Below are 5,773 nucleotides of genomic sequence, written 5' to 3' on the forward strand. Positions count from 1 at the left end.
TGCCGAAATTACTTGTTAAGAGGACCTTTGGTTAGCGTTGACATGCCGTGTCCTTGCCGGTGCCGTGACCGAGACGCCTATCTGCAAACTGTCGTGTCCCTGTCTGTGACATGCCGTGTCCATGCCGTGAGAATGTCATGTCCGGCCGTGCCGTGTCCGAGATCCTATCTGTAACTGCGTGTCTCTGCCCATGACATGCCGTGTCCATGCCGTGACATGCGTGTCCATGCCGTGACATGCCGTGACATGCCGTGTCCTTGCCGTGCCGTGTCCGTGACCCTATCTGTAACGGCCGTGTCCCTGTCCGTTGACATGCCCGTGTCCAATACCGTGACATGCCTTGTCCTTCCGTTGCCTTGTCCTTGACCCTATCTGTAACGGCCGTGTCCATGCGTGACATGCCGTGTCCTTGTCCGTGCCGTGTCCGTGACCCCATCTGCAACGGTCGTGCCCCTGTCCGTGACAAGCCGTGTCCTTGAGATGCCATGTCCGTGATGCTATCTGTAACGGCCGTTTCCGTGCCGTAACATGCTGTGTCCGTGCCGTGCCATGCTGCGTCCGTGCCGTGCCGTGATAGTGATGTGAATGGTGACGCACCTGTCTCCAGCAGGTCACCGGTGGCTGAACAGTAACCTCACGCAGTAATCGAATGACGGACCGTTCCGTTCAGTTGGAGTTTTCAATGATATATCGTGATTCTAATCATTTCTTTCACAAATGATACATTTATGAATACTGTTAAGATGTAAGATACACTTCCTAGAGTTTATTCGACCAACTTAATTCAAATGGATATTTTTCAATGATTGTGACCAAAAGACATGACTTAGAACGTTAGTAAAAAACAATTACATTTGTGAGAATCATGATCATAAGGGAGTGAAGAACGATCTTTCATTGACATTATTTCATACTTCATCTATTCTTTCTGCAGTGTAAACAAACCCAAATGTAATAAAGAACCAAGATTTTAAATCAAGATTTTCTCTTCTTACTGAGCTGTTTACAAAAGCTTCACAAATACTATATTAATTTTGTTCAAAAAGTTTTATTCTTTCGTGGTGTGATTACTTTAAAAATCTTAAAAATAAATTATGAAACGAAAAGAAAGGCACCCTAAAGCGCACAGAGAAAAAGAAATCACAAATAAATGAAAATCGTAGATTTTCTAATTCCCAAATTTTTTTATACAATTGACTCCAACCATGATCTCATCCAGTAAAATATGTGTTTCAAAAGTTATTAAAAAAAATAAGAATTCAATTGGGCGGGAAGCTGTGACACGATTCTGGCGTGGGAGTGCCAGAGTAGAAAGAGAAAGACGATTTGCTGATTACAAACGATCGCGTTTTCAAATCGGAAAATTAATAATTGTTTGTACAAGGGGACCCCCATACTATGCCGGCTGAGATATCGCTTTAATATGCAGTAGATTTTGATACGAAAGAGGCAAACGCTTCTTCGTTGTTTTGGCTTTCTACAAAAGGAAAAACTGAACCGTCTTCCTGGATAAAAGTTCCAAATTTAACATGAGCTGAAAGCTTTGGCGTCTAAAGTTTTTATTTATAAATTCTACGTAAATTAATGTTATTTTCACGTTCTCAAAACAGCAGGAGTTATAAGCACACAATACTTGATTCAATGACGGTAGTTTTTTCGGTTTTTCGGTGATTTTTTTGCGTTTTCGGTGCTATTTCGTAAAGAGGAAGAGGAAGAAGAAGAAGAAGATATAATATAATAGTGCCATACAATCGTTGTCTATCGTGAGAAACCATACGCAGGCGTAATAAAACAATTCCATGAATAAACTAGAGAAGAAAAAAAAGCTAATTAGCAAATCTCAAGTCGACTTCACAACACCATACATGTACAACCCTTGGTGGGAGCAGTGAATAATTGTGAATTGATGGGTTGCAAGCGTTCCCAGAGAGTAAAAATACAAAAATATGGCGGCCATTGTGGTGCCCTTAACGATGGATGCTAATGACAAATCTTTTGTTAAATGGCACCAACGCTCCCCCCGAAGGGGCGCAATGACGTAGCGTGCAATCGAAGAATAGTCAATGATAGTAAAGAATTTAACACGAATAAAGATGAAAAAACTGTGAATCGCTGAGAAATTGAGAAATGATTGAGTGACAAGGCGAGTAAAAAATGGCAAGAAAGAAAAATAATAAAAGGCGCCAAGGGGATGTGTTCGGTATATTTCAAGTTATTATTATTATAACTTATTAAAAAACAGGTTTTATGAGGGATGACCACAAGCTGCTCTATCGTAGCCGGACGCCATTCTCTGAGCATAAAGATTGTCTAAATTAATGTTTGTATGAATGACATAGATCTTACCATGACTAGAAAGATCTGCATGGATTTTCATCAAAAAATTTATATTATTCAGTTTTCACTGGTAGGTAAATCGAGCGTTGGCATGTATTGGGCTGTAGCGTGCTTTCTGACGTGATTACAAGTCTGCTAAACATGAGCAGAAGAGAGAGTTAAAAAATGGATTTTAAAGCTTGCTTAGTGCATTGTTTTTGTTTTGTCTTCAATGGCGAGGTTGAATTTAGCAGCGGAAAAGCATTGATATAGCATCGAAAGTTTGGCAAGATAACCGAAGGCTATGTACTTGACTTAGTGCCGTCCTCGTTCACTGTATACAAACGGATTGTTCGAGTGCGCCATCACATGCCACAAGCGTTTCCCCTGTTACGTACTTCAACTATCAAAGTGCTTTAGAGAGCTCAGGGATATGTGAAGTGTTTCGGGAATACCTGTCTACGAAGGACATACAATCGTTTGCTTCTGCCAAAGCCAGGATTTGTGTTCGTACAAACTGAATTATTGCTGTAAGTTCAAAATTATAAAACATAGTTAATTTAGAATTTACATTCTATCCTTTCTTTTCTTGTCCTTTCTCTTCTACTACTTTATATTTTAAAACTTTTTTGTTTTGTTTGTTTCCAAAGAGATCTTTGCTTGGGTGGGGATTTCCGATCAGGCTCAAGTAAGTCTGGCACATACCATATCTTGATGAAAAAAGTAAACTATTTATGAAGTCTATTGCGATTTTACAAACAGAGCCTGGAATGGTTTTGGGACTCTCGTCTCTTCGCGACGAAGCAACCACTTCTTTCCATTCCATTTTTTACCACTATGCGATAGATGAAGAAAAAAACCCTAACTGGTTAACTACCGCCTTTCTCTCGGCCGCATGGAAGCTCTACAAAAACTCTCGACTCACTGCGTGTCACATGCAACTTGCCCACAGATGGGGTCGATTATAGAGACTATGTTCGGGCAAAGTTCTCTGAGGTGGATATCGTTCACCTTAATGGTAAGGGCTTATGCAAGCAGGTGGAGTATTTCAATATTCGTGGCTACAACTGAGCTTATGCCTGACTCCTTGGTGGGCAGATCAGCTCGCATTTATTTCATACCGACAGTTGGAATTTTAAAATATGTGGTTGCCATGTCTATCTCTGGATCTGTAAACAGTGAAGATAACTTCGGATACTATGGCCAAAAAAATGCTGCTTCTTTTCGCTGTACTAAGGATCCCGATTTCGACGACAAACTGGTGGTTTTGGAGGCCATGCTTGATGCAAGGCAAGGCAAGGCAAGGCAAGGCAAGGCAAACCCATTTTTAAAACTTTGGGGAAAGAAAATATGTAGAAAATAGACTATAAGCATCTACGTCCATTGTTTGTGCCAAATTACGGGGTATTGATATTTTAACCTATAGCTTTACCTTATTATCTAGATCTTCTTTCTATGTCGATAAAAAGTTCAGAGTTTGGCGTGTTTTTCTTAGGTCATCAATAACAATTTGAATATCCCATTCTTGAGTGATGAAGAAGATGTCTACTTATTAGAATAGGTTGCACTTACTTAGTAATAATGCATTTTGCTTGATATATAATTTCAACATAATATAAAATTATTAAAACTTCAATCATAGCATCGATATAGAACCAAAACAGACGAAAATGTTATCACAGCTATTTCAAAAGAGGTTGTTGACATATATACTTGTGTTTGTATGTAAACAATATAAATACAGATTGTTTTGGGCTAGCCTAGATAGATAGTTATAAACGAATTCATGTCACATCACAAACCTCGCCCGGATGTGTTGAAGGTTTTGGTGCATGTTGATTCCAAGACCAAATGTACTGCGGAACATGTAGCAATATTGTATTTGGGACAAAAGTTCGAGTGTCTATACACAGTTTTGTAACTTTTCGAATCCTTTATTGCATTCAACATCGCCCATTATTCAGTTTGACCGTGGTACTTCAACAGACAAACTTGCAGCACGGCAACTTGCACATGCAATCAAAATCTTCGCCATTGCAAATATCTCTACATAGACGAGGTCTACTTTAGATATTCTTTTGCTATAGATTGTAATATTCTAAGGAATCGAGTAATACATTAGTCTTCTTGTCTGATGGCGTCCATAACAGATTTTCAGCGATTCCCCCTAGCCACCTTTGTTATGCTCAAAGTGAATGCAAAATGGGGTTAATATTGTCCTTGGAATTTTGTAAAGAGCTATGTTTTATGAAGAGAGTTGACAGCCAACTCTATCACAGTCGCCTACCGTCATTCTAGTTTCCTTCATTTCAAAGTTCAAAGCGTAAAAACTTTTAATTTTTGTCCGCCTCAGATTTATTCCCAAGTTCATTGAAGGCCAAATCTCTTTTTAGAAAGTATTTTCAAGTTAAATGTGGATAAATTAGTGTCAAGAAAAGAAAGATCGTTCATAAATCCATTTTGATTTCTAAAAATTCTGTATATGAATTTGTGGTCTTTATAAACTAAACGAATGAGTGATCTTCCCACTTTCCGCACATTTTACAAATGGTTGCATCATCATCTTTCTCATAGTTTTGTCGGACATAAAATTTTGCAGCAAACCTTTGAGCCGTGTCTGAAGGTAAAACATTATTGAGGAAAATATCTCATATATGGTTTTTAGTAAAGCGCAAAAGCAACTCTTTCTACTTAATTTGACGACAAAACATGCAAGAAAGCCATCACTTTTTTCTCTCGAGCTCAGTCACCCGGCGGTGACATTCTTCTTAATGGGAGACCACGCTGCCATTGTGATGGCTCCATGTGGGATCTTGTACACGACTTGGACTTTGCTCAGGTATGCAGCATTGCCTCCTGTGTAATACCGTACTGTCCAATGTCCTTTTAAGGGGAGGGGTTTTTGCCTCAACGTAGTGAATTAGACCAGGTTGTCCCCTGCCTTGGCTAGCTTTGACCTATTCTGATCCCACTCATGAGCTTCAAAAACTTTGGACCGAAAGTTCCTTTATTTTCATTTTTTACCTCCATTGCTCTTTTCTGGGCTGTAAATAAGACAAGAAGACTTGTGAGGGGGCAAAGGGGGAGGTACCGGGCGATCTTTGGTGGCATGATGTTTCCTCTCGGCTCCCTTGTTTGCCCACCACGTTGGCTCTCGGTAGTGGCGTATTCCGTAAACAACCCATACCTAGCTGTGAACTTGGAGGAGCCTTTCCACGACTACGTCTAGATTTCTTCTTTCTTTCGGCGACGAATCCGAACTCTCTTCCTCATGGGACCAGTCGAGATGCGCTTGTACGCTGTTTCCTAATCTCGACATTTTGTCTTCACGTTCCTTGCGTAATAGCCGCCACGTCCATCAACTCGGTGTAATCCAAACAGTCCACTTGCGATATGGTGGTAAACTTCACAGACCACAAATTCGGTGGGCATATCTACAGATTTCTGAATCTTCCAG

This window comes from Actinia tenebrosa, unplaced genomic scaffold (genome assembly GCF_029948245.1).
Source record: "Actinia tenebrosa isolate PJP-AT-01 unplaced genomic scaffold, QUT_ActTen_1.0 PGA_scaffold6__47_contigs__length_16458017, whole genome shotgun sequence".
In the NCBI taxonomy this organism is placed as follows: Eukaryota; Metazoa; Cnidaria; class Anthozoa; order Actiniaria; family Actiniidae; genus Actinia; species Actinia tenebrosa.